This window comes from Pseudophryne corroboree, chromosome 3 (assembly GCF_028390025.1).
Source record: "Pseudophryne corroboree isolate aPseCor3 chromosome 3, aPseCor3.hap2, whole genome shotgun sequence".
Lineage (NCBI taxonomy): Eukaryota > Metazoa > Chordata > Amphibia > Anura > Myobatrachidae > Pseudophryne > Pseudophryne corroboree.
In genome coordinates, this window is record NC_086446.1 from 31706599 (window position 1) to 31718164 (window position 11566).

Below are 11566 nucleotides of genomic sequence, written 5' to 3' on the forward strand. Positions count from 1 at the left end.
CACCAGAGTAATAGCTGTGTATAACACCTAATCCAGCCGTCTCTGCTACCGGTGTACATGTAATACAGACGCAGCATCACTGAGTAACCTGCTCCAGAGTAATAGCTGTGTATAACACCTAATCCAGCCGTCTCTGCTACCGGTGTACATGTAATACAGACGCAGCATCACTGAGTAACCTGCGCCAGAGTAATAGCTGTGTATAACACCTAATCCAGCCGTCTCTGCTACCGGTGTACATGTAATACAGACGCAGCATCACTGAGTAACCTGCACCAGAGTAATAGCTGTGTATAACACCTAATCCAGCCGTCTCTGCTACCGGTGTACATGTAATACAGACGCAGCATCACTGAGTAACCTGCACCAGAGTAATAGCTGTGTATAACACCTAATCCAGCCGTCTCTGCTACCGGTGTACATGTAATACAGACGCAGCGTCACTGAGTAACCTGCACCAGAGTAATAGCTGTGTAAAACACCTAATCCAGCCGTCTCTGCTACCGGTGTACATGTAATACAGACGCAGCGTCACTGAGTAACCTGCACCAGAGTAATAGCTGTGTAAAACACCTAATCCAGCCATCTCTGCTACCGGTGTACATGTAATACAGACGCAGCATCACTGAGTAACCTGCATCAGAGTAATAGCTGTGTATAACACCTAATCCAGCCATCTCTGCTACCGGTGTACATGTAATACAGACGCAGCGTCACTGAGTAACCCACACCAGAGTAATAGCTGTGTATAACACCTAATCCAGCCGTCTCTGCTACCGGTGTACATGTAATACAGACGCAGCATCACTGAGTAACCTGCACCAGAGTAATAGCTGTGTATAACACCTAATCCAGCCGTCTCTGCTACCGGTGTACATGTAATACAGACGCAGCGTCACTGAGTAACCCACACCAGAGTAATAGCTGTGTATAACACCTAATCCAGCCGTCTCTGCTACCGGTGTACATGTAATACAGACGCAGCATCACTGAGTAACCTGCACCAGAGTAATAGCTGTGTATAACACCTAATCCAGCCGTCTCTGCTACCGGTGTACATGTAATACAGACGCAGCATCACTGAGTAACCTGCTCCAGAGTAATAGCTGTGTATAACACCTAATCCAGCCGTCTCTGCTACCGGTGTACATGTAATACAGACGCAGCATCACTGAGTAACCTGCACCAGAGTAATAGCTGTGTATAACACCTAATCCAGCCGTCTCTCTGCTACCGGTGTACATGTAATACAGACGCAGCGCCACTGAGTAACCTGCACCAGAGTAATAGCTGTGTATAACACCTAATCCAGACGTCTCTGCTACCAGTGTACATGTAATACAGACGCAGCGTCACTGAGTAACCTGCACCAGAGTAATAGCTGTGTATAACACCTAATCCAGCCGTCTCTGCTACCGGTGTACATGTAATACAGACGCAGCATCACTGAGTAACCTGCACCAGAGTAATAGCTGTGTATAACACCTAATCCAGACGTCTCTGCTACCAGTGTACATGTAATACAGACGCAGCGTCACTGAGTAACCTGCACCAGAGTAATAGCTGTGTATAACACCTAATCCAGCCGTCTCTGCTACCGGTGTACATGTAATACAGACGCAGCATCACTGAGTAACCTGCATCAGAGTAATAGCTGTGTATAACGCCTAATCCAGCCATCTCTGCTACCGGTGTACATGTAATACAGACGCAGTATCACTGAGTAACCTGCGCCAGAGTAATAGCTGTGTATAACACCTAATCCAGCCATCTCTGTTACCGGTGTACATGTAATACAGACGCAGCGTCACTGAGTAACCTGCACCAGAGTAATAGCTGTGTATAACACCTAATCCAGCCATCTCTGCTACCGGTGTACATGTAATACAGACGCAGCATCACTGAGTAACCTGCACCAGAGTAATAGCTGTGTATAACACCTAATCCAGCCGTCTCTGCTACCGGTGTACATGTAATACAGACGCAGCATCACTGAGTAACCTGCACCAGAGTAATAGCTGTGTATAACACCTAATACAGCCATCCTCTGCTACCGGTGTACATGTAATACAGATGCAGCGTCACTGAGTAACCTGCACCAGAGTAATAGCTGTGTATAACACCTAATCCAGCTGTCTCTGCTACCGGTGTACATGTAATACAGACGCAGCGTCACTGAGTAACCTGCACCAGAGTAATAGCTGTGTATAACACCTAATCCAGCCGTCTCTGCTACCGGTGTACATGTAATACAGACGCAGCATCACTGAGTAACCTGCACCAGAGTAATAGCTGTGTATAACACCTAATACAGCCATCCTCTGCTACCGGTGTACATGTAATACAGATGCAGCGTCACTGAGTAACCTGCACCAGAGTAATAGCTGTGTATAACACCTAATCCAGCTGTCTCTGCTACCGGTGTACATGTAATACAGACGCAGCGTCACTGAGTAACCTGTACCAGAGTAATAGCTGTGTATAACACCTAATCCATCCGTCTCTGCTACCGGTGTATATGTAATACAGACGCAGCGTCACTGAGTTACCTGCTCCAGAGTAATAGCTGTGTATAACACCTAATCCAGTCATCCTCTGCTACCGGTGTACATGTAATACAGATGCAGCGTCACTGAGTAACCTGTACCAGAGTAATAGCTGTGTATAACACCTAATCCAGCCGTCTCTGCTACCGGTGTACATGTAATACAGACGCAGCGTCACTGAGTAACCTGCACCAGAGTAACATCTGTGTATAACACCTAATCCAGCCGTCTCTGCTACCGGTGTACATGTAATACAGACGCAGCATCACTGAGTAACCTGCACCAGAGTAATAGCTGTGTATAACACCTAATCCAGCCGTCTCTGCTACCGGTGTACATGTAATACAGACGCAGCGTTACGGTGACACTACCTGCACATTACATAAGAGGAGCAGTCACATGCTCTGTATGACAGCATCACGACTGTCCCTCCATATGATCCGGCAGTGTAGGCACATTCTGTACCTCAGATGCTGTGATGTCATCCCATTATGTAAGAGCCCCCGATGTTATGTGTCTCCGATACCTGTTACCTGCTGAATATCTGTTGTTATAATGAATATGTAAAGCTGTTTCTTGTAATAAAATTATGGTAAAGATTCTGCGAGTGAGTGTATGTCATTGGTGCTCAGCCGTTATTGTGTGTATCTAGAGAAACTCTGACCAAACTCACAGTCTATTACATATAGCTGCTAGTTTCATACCAAAGTTTCGGTTTGAAGCTGTGACATATTTGTTGTTTTATATCTCTTTGGAAGGTGTCCTTATATCTTTCCCAAATGTAACAGAACGTCTCCATCATTTGCTCTGCAGGGAGGCTTCCAGCCAGCACATTTTAAAGATGCAAAACAATTTCTGCACACGGCCAGTAGAGGAGGGTAGAGAGTGCCCACTGCTGTATATGTACATGCTATGGCTGGTAGAAGTAGGGATCATTTTATGGTCTGGATCCTAGTGCCAGTAGAGGGAATGCCTAAGATTGCCAGCTCTGAGATTGTTTGAGTTGAGACCAATGTCTTTTAGGAGAACTTTAATAGTATTGGTAAAACAAAACACAGAGACCTTAAAATCCAAAACCACAATGTGACTCACTATGGGTGTCATTCCAAGTTGATCGCACGTAGCATTTGCTGCTCGTGCGATCAACTAGACGCCACCTATGGGGGAGTGTATTTTAGCATAGCAGGGCTGCGATCGCTTGTGCAGCCCTGCTATGCTAAAAAAGTTTTGTGTGAAACTAGACTAGCCCTGCAGTTACTTACCCTGTGCGACGATCTCAGCGATGCAGGTTTGACATCAGACATCCGCCCTCCAAATGCCTGGACACGCCTGCATTTGCCTCACCACGCCTGGAAAACGGTGAGTTGATGCATCGGAATGCCTTCCTCCTGTCAATCTTCTTGCGGTCGCTCCTGCGACTGCTTTGTTCACCAGCGGCGCCGCCGGGCAACAACGCGCTTGCGCAATGCGCCTGCTGGGCATTTCTGACCCGTTCGCACCGCTGCGACGAAGTACAGCGTGCGAACAAGTCGGAATGACCCCTATATAATCTGTAGAGCAGCTGTCTGTTACATAGTATCTGAGGTTGTAAAAACACAAACTGTCCATCGAGTTCAACCTGTTAGTGATCTCCTACACTCTAATATTTTTAAGACTAATTTTAACTATGGTGAATGTCTAGCCGTTATGTCAAGTACTCCATTTTTTCTAGAAATATTTTTATTGAAAAAATGTTGTATAAACCAATACAGACTTCAAAAAGATGATGTTACAGAACAGTTTAGACTAAAGCTCAGGGTATCACGCAGGATACCAAATAAAGGCCCATCAAGTATACAAATTCTGACATTATTTTTCTATAAACTGAGAATAATGAGGTCGGTAACACATACCGACACTAAAACATGAAGGAAAAGAGAGTAGAAAAAAGAGAGTAGAAAGGGGATAAGAAAGAAAAAAAAGGGAGGGAGAAATAGAAGAGGGGAGGGGGGACCACTAAGAGGAGTTTCATATAGAGATCCATACGGTGAGGATGAGAGAAACATTTATTGTATACAAATCTGAAAAATAACAACAACCATATATATGAGCATAAGTAGTACATACCACCAAGATAAATAGAGGATTTAGAGTAAGAAAACCATGGTTCCCAGATTCGCATATATTTATCTGACCTATCGTGTAAGGAAGCAGTGATTTTCTCCATCGTAGAAATATACCATATATATATATATATATATATATATATATATATATATACCATATTTTAGCCAGTAACAAATTTATAGGCGGGGAGAGTGTTTGTTTTTTTCCCCAACATTTAGCTATCAAACATCTGGCAGCGTGGAGAATTTGGAGAACAAGCTTATTAGCAATGTTACTTAAATCAGACAGAGGGAGTCCCAACAAAGCCATCCAGGGACTCGGGGTTACCTGAGCGGAAAGGATGGATCCAATTAGGGTCTCAATTTGGTCCCAGAAAGGGCAAATTTTGGGGCAGGACCACCAAATGTGTTTAAAATCTCCAATTTGACCACAGTCTCTCCAGTACTCCTTTTTTTCTAATATATATTTTATTTTATTACTGTAGTGCATGATTTACCCACCATATTCCTGTATATCCTTATCCATGACCGAGTCCGCCATTACTACTCAGACAGGGAATTCCAAATACGTTTTGTCCTTACTGTGAAGAAACCTTTCCGTCTCTTTGTGCAAAATCTCCTCTCCTCTAACCTAAGCGAGTGCTGACGTGTCCTTTGTGATGATCTTACCAAAAACATATCCCCGGCTAGCTGTGTGTGTTGTCCCCTTATATATTGGTAAATGTTAATCATATCCCCTCTTAATCTCCTTTTTTCCAGTGTAACCATGTCTAGCCTAGCAAGCCTTTCATCGTATTCTAGCATCTCCATCCCCTTAATCAACATTTTCTAGTTCCAGGATATTCTTTTTGTAGTAAGTTGACCATAGTTGTGCGCAGTATTCGAGATGTGGCCTCACTAGTGATTTATATAATGGGAGTATAACACTCTCATCCCTTGCATCAATTCTCCACTTTATGCATGCAAATACCTTGTTTGCCTTTTTTGCTGCATTCCTACTTTGGTACTACTGCTATGTTTATTATCTATGTGAACACCTAAATCTTTTTCCAGTACAGAATCCCCTAGGTTCCCCCCATTTAGTATGGAGGTAGTATTTTTGTTCTTGCTACCAAAGTGCATTACTTTACATTTGTCTATATTGAACTGCATTCTCCATTTTGCTGCCCATGATTCCAATTTAAATAAGTCGTTCTGTAGAGACTTAGCATCCCCCTCTGAATTTATAACCTTACACAGTTTGGTATCGTCTGCAAAAATTGACACTGTACTCTCTAGACCTACTGCTAGATCATTTATGAAAATTTTAAACAATAGTGGTCCAAGTACAGACCCTTGTGGTACACCACTTAGTACTTCAGACCTATTCGAAAACATTCCATCTACCACCTCTCGCTGCTCCCTTTTATCTACCAATATCTAACCAATGTCTTATACACCAATATTCTATTATATCAAGTGTTACTGATTTGTGGGTTAATTAGGGTGAAGATTTGACTTCTATTAAAGTAGAAAATTTAAAGGGAGAAGAGACGTGTGTAACTGATATGAAGGCAGAAGCTATAGAGGGAGAAGAAGAGATGTATGTGACTGATATGAAGGCAGTTTCAGAAGGAGAAGAAGAGAAGTGACTGATATGAAGGCAGAAGAAAAGACGTATGTGACTGATATGAAGGCAGAAGATTCAGATGGAGAAGAAGAGATGGATGAGACTGATATAAATGTGGAAAATACAGAGGAAGAAGAAGAGGGAGAGACGTATGTGACTGATATGAAGGCAGAAGCTATAGAGGGAGAAGAGACGTATGTGACTGATATGAAGGCAGTTTCAGAGGGAGAAGAAGAGACGTGACTGATATGAAGGGAGAACGTACAGAGGGAGAAGAAGGGACGTATGTGACTGATATGAAGTCAGAAGATACAGAGGGAGAAGAGGAGACTTATGTGACTGATATGAAGACAGAAGATACAGAGGGAGAAGAAGAGGTATGAGACTGATATGAAGGTAGAAAATACAGAGGGAGAAGAAGAGACGTATGTGACTGATAAGAAGGCAGAAGATATAGAGGGAGAAGAAGAGACGTATGTGACTGATATGAAGGCAGAAGATATAGAGGGAGAAGAGACGTATGTGACTGATATGAAGGCAGAAGATATAGAGGGAGAAGAAGATACGTATGTGACTTATATGAAGGCAGAAGATATAGAGGGAGAAGAGACGTATGTGACTGATATGAAGGCAGAAGATATAGAGGGAGAAGAGGAGACGTATGTGACTGATATGAAGGCAGAAGATACAGAGGGAGAAGAAGAGACGTGTGTGACTGATATGAAGGCAGAAGATATAGAGGGAGAAGAAGAGACGTATGTGACTGATAAGAAGGCAGAAGATATAGAGGGAGAAGAAGAGATGTATGTGACTGATATGAAGGCAGAAGATACAGAGGGAGAAGAAGAGACGTATGTGACTGATATGAAGGCAGAAGATACAGAGGGAGAAGAAGAGATGTATGTGACTGGTATGAAGGCAGAAGATACAGAGGGAGAAGAAGAGACATATGTGACTGATATGAAGGCAGAAGGTGCAGATGGAGAAGAAGAGACATGTGTGACTGATATGAAGGCAGAAGATACAGAGGGAGAAGAAGAGACATATGTGACTGATATGAAGGCAGAAGATACAGAGGGAGAAGAAGAGACATATGTGACTGATATGAAGGCAGAAGGTGCAGAGGGAGAAGAAGAGACGTGTGTGGTTGATATCAAGGCAGAAGATACAGATATAGAGGGAGAAGAAGAGATGTATGTGACAAGTGACCAGCAGTGTATGGAGGAGGAAATCCCTACATATATCATCACAGGTGAGAATTACGGGATGCAGTCAAATTATGGCGCTCAAAATCCCAGCGTCCTGGAGACTGACTGCCGGCATACCGATACTCGCCCCTTATTCTCACTTGGTTGGTGGGTCCATGCCATCAACTGAGTGGGAATAGAACCTGTGGTATGTGTCTAATCCTAATTTAACCGGCTTGTTGCTGTTGTGGTTGTTGTTAAGTAAACGATTGAATTGAAGTCAGTTTTAGAAAAACAATTATTTATTAAAAAGACCACACCCGTATACAGGTTGATAGACCACATCCTCTCAGCCCGGGTAAAAATGCTTCAACCAAGAAAACATGGCGATACACTGATTTTTATAATATTCGGTTACACCCAATTCTCATCACACTCCTCCGAACTTCGTGCAGCTTGGAGTGAACTTTTAAGATCATATTAGGACAAAATATCAACTAGTAGCTGGTTAGCCTTATTTGGTGCTAATTCCAATTCAATTACACAATAAGAGTCTGCTGATTTCTAAACTCTGTTTAAAGGTACGTCAGTAGCGGATCTTGCCACGGGCAAGCAGTACTTTTGCCCGGGGCGCCGCCTTCCGGAGGGCGCAGGGCGCCCTCCGGAGGGCGCCGCACCAGGGCAAGATCCGCTACTGGTGTGTGCCCCTGCTGCCCGCTACCCGCTGCCCCCGGCCGCTACCGCTGAGAAGGGAAACTAGACGCGTACGCGTCTAGTTTCCCTTCCTGGAGATGTCCTTTACTGTGCGGTGCGCGATGACGTCATCGCGCACCGCACATCAATTCAACTGTATAGGGGGCGTAAATGACCACGCCCCCTGTGCAAAGCCACGCCCCCTAAAGCCGCCCGGGGCGCCACAAGCCCCGAAGCCGGCCCTGAGGTACGTGTATCTGATAAGTGAACTAATGTCTGTATAAAGGTCACTTTATAAAACAAAATGGATTAAGAATTAAAGTATGCTATATGACAAGGTATGGTACAGTATATGATAGGTATAGCTGTATGCTGTACCTATGAAATGTGACTATATTGTATTAAGAGGATAAATTATATTCCTTATGCATTCACATAAAATCCCCACTTTTGATCATACACATTCTACATGTGCTAAATCACTTAATAGACTGCACAAGGAATATAAAGTTCATTCAGCATCATCTCTGGTATATTATCTCTATTTCTCTGACGTCCTAGTGGATGCTGGGGACTCCGTAGGGACCATGGGGAATAGACGGGCTCCGCAGGAGACTGGGCACTCTAAAGAAAGATTTAGGACTACCTGGTGTGCACTGGCTCCTTCCCCTATGACCCTCCTCCAAGCCTCAGTTAGATTTCTGTGCCCGGCTGAGCTGGATGCACACTAGGGGCTCTCCTGAGCTTCTAGGAAGAAAGTATATGTTAGGTTTTTTATTTTCAGTGAGACCTGCTGGCAACAGGCTCACTGCACCGAGGGACTAAGGGGAAAAGAAGCGAACCTACCTAAGTGGTGGTAGCTTGGGCTTCTTAGGCTACTGGACACCATTAGCTCCAGAGGGATCGAACACAGGACCCAACCTCGTCGTCCGTTCCCGGAGCCGCGCCGCCGTCCCCCTTACAGAGCCAGAGGCAAGAAGGTCCGGAAAATCGGCGGCTGAAGACTTCTGTCTTCTCCAAGGTAGCACACAGCACTGCAGCTGTGTGCCATTGCTCCTCATGCACACCACACACTGCGGTCACTGATGGGTGCAGGGCGCTGGGGGGGGGCGCCCTGAGCAGCAATATTAACACCTTGGCTGGCGAACTGACACCATATATAGCCCCAGGGGCTATATAGGTGTTTATTAACCCCTGCCAGAACTTTTACAATAGCGGGAGAAAGCCCGCCGAAAAAGGGGCGGGGCCTTCTCCCTCAGCACACTGGCGCCATTTTTCCCTCACAGCTCCGCTGGAAGGAAGCTCCCTGGCTCTCCCCTGCAGTCCTGCACTACAGAAAAGGGTAAAAAAGAGAGGGGGGGCACAAATTAGGCGCAGTATAAATATATTATGCAGTTATAAGGGGAAAACACGTTTTATAGGTGATATCCCTGTGATATATAGCGCTCTGGTGTGTGCTGGCATACTCTCCCTCTGTCTCCCCAAAGGGCTTTGTGGGGTCCTGTCCTCTGTAAGAGCATTCCCTGTGTGTCTGCTGTGTGTCGGTACTGCTGTGTCGACATGTATGAGGAGGAAAATGATGTGGAGGCGGAGCAAATGCCTGTGAATGTGATGTCACCCCCTGCGGGGTCGACACCTGTGTGGTTGGACTTATGGAAGGAATTGCGTGAAAGTGTCAACTCCTTACACAAAAGGTTTGACGACATAGGACAGCCGGCTACACAGCTTGTGCCTGTTCCAGCATCTCAAATGTCATCAGGGGCTTTAAAACACCCGCTACCTCAGGTGACAGATACAGACGTCGACACGGATACCGACTCCAGTGTCGACGATGATGAGACTAGTGTACCCTCCAATAGGTCCACCCGTTACATGATTGAGGCAATGAAAAATGTTTTACACATTTCTGATAATACCCCAGGTACCACAAAAAAGGGTATTATGTTTGGTGAGAAAAAACTACCTGTAGTTTTTCCTGCATCTGAGGAATTAAATGAGGTGTGTGAGGAAGCGTGGACTTCCCCCGATAAGAAATTGATAATTTCAAAACGGTTATTGCCAGCATACCCTTTCCCGCCAGAGGATAGGTCACGTGGGGAAACACCCCCTAGGGTAGATAAGGCGCTGACACGCTTATCAAAGAAGGTGGCACTACCGTCTCCGGATACGGCCACCCTGAAGGAACCTGCTGATAGAAAGCAGGAAGCTACCCTAAAAGCTATTTACACACACACTGGCATTATATTGCGACCAGCGATTGCATCAGCTTGGATGTGCAGTGCTGCTGCTGCGTGGTCAGATTCCCTGTCGGATAATATTGATACCATGGATAGGGACAATATTTTGCTGACGATTGAGCATATAAAAGATGCAGTCTTGTACATGCGTGATGCACAGAGGGATATTTGCCGGCTGGCATCAAGAATAAGCGCTATGTCCATTGCCGCCAGAAGGGGGTTATGGACTCGGCAATGGTCTGGCGATGCCGACTCAAAACGGCACATGGAAGTTTTGCCCTATAAGGGGGTGGAACTGTTTGGGGATGGTCTTTCGGACCTCGTGTCCACAGCTACTGCTGGGAAATCGACCTTTTTGCCACAGGCTGCCCCACAGCAAAAGAAAGCACCGTATTATCAGGTACAGTCCTTTTGGCACCAGAAAAGCAAGAGGGCTAGAGGCTCATCCTTTCTGCTGAGAGGCAAAGGTAGAGGAAAAAAGCTGCAACACACAGCTAGTTCCCAAGAGCAGAAGTCCTCCCCTGCGTCCGGTAAGTCCACAGCATGACGCTGGGGCTGCTCAGGCGGACCCGGGTACGGTGGGGGCCCGTCTCAGGAATTTCAGCGCTCAGTGGGATCTCTCACAAGTGGATCCCTGGGTCTTTCAAGTAATATCTCAGGGGTACAGGCTGGAATTCGAGACGTCTCCCCCCCCCCCCCCCCGCCGTTTCCTAAAATCTGCCTTACCGGCAACTCCCTCTGCCAGGGAGGCGGTGTTGATGGCTATTCAAAAACTGTATTCACAGCAAGTAATTGTCAAGGTACCCCTCCTTCAGAAAGGAAAGGGTTACTATTCCACAATGTTTGTGGTACCGAAACCGGACGGTTCGGTGAGACCCATCTTAAATCTAAAATCCTTGAACACTTATATCAAAAGGTTCAAGTTCAAGATGGAATCGCTCAGGGCGGTTATTGCGAGCCTGGACGAGGGGGATTACATGGTCTCCCTGGACATCAAGGATGCGTACCTACATGTCCCCATTTACCCTCCTCACCAGGAGTACCTCAGATTCGTGGTACAGGACTGTCACTATCAGTTCCAGACGCTGCCGTTTGGGTTGTACACGGCACCGAGGGTCTTTACCAAGGTAATGGCCGAAATGATGATACTCCTTCGCAAGAAGGGAGTTTTAATTATCCCGTACTTGGA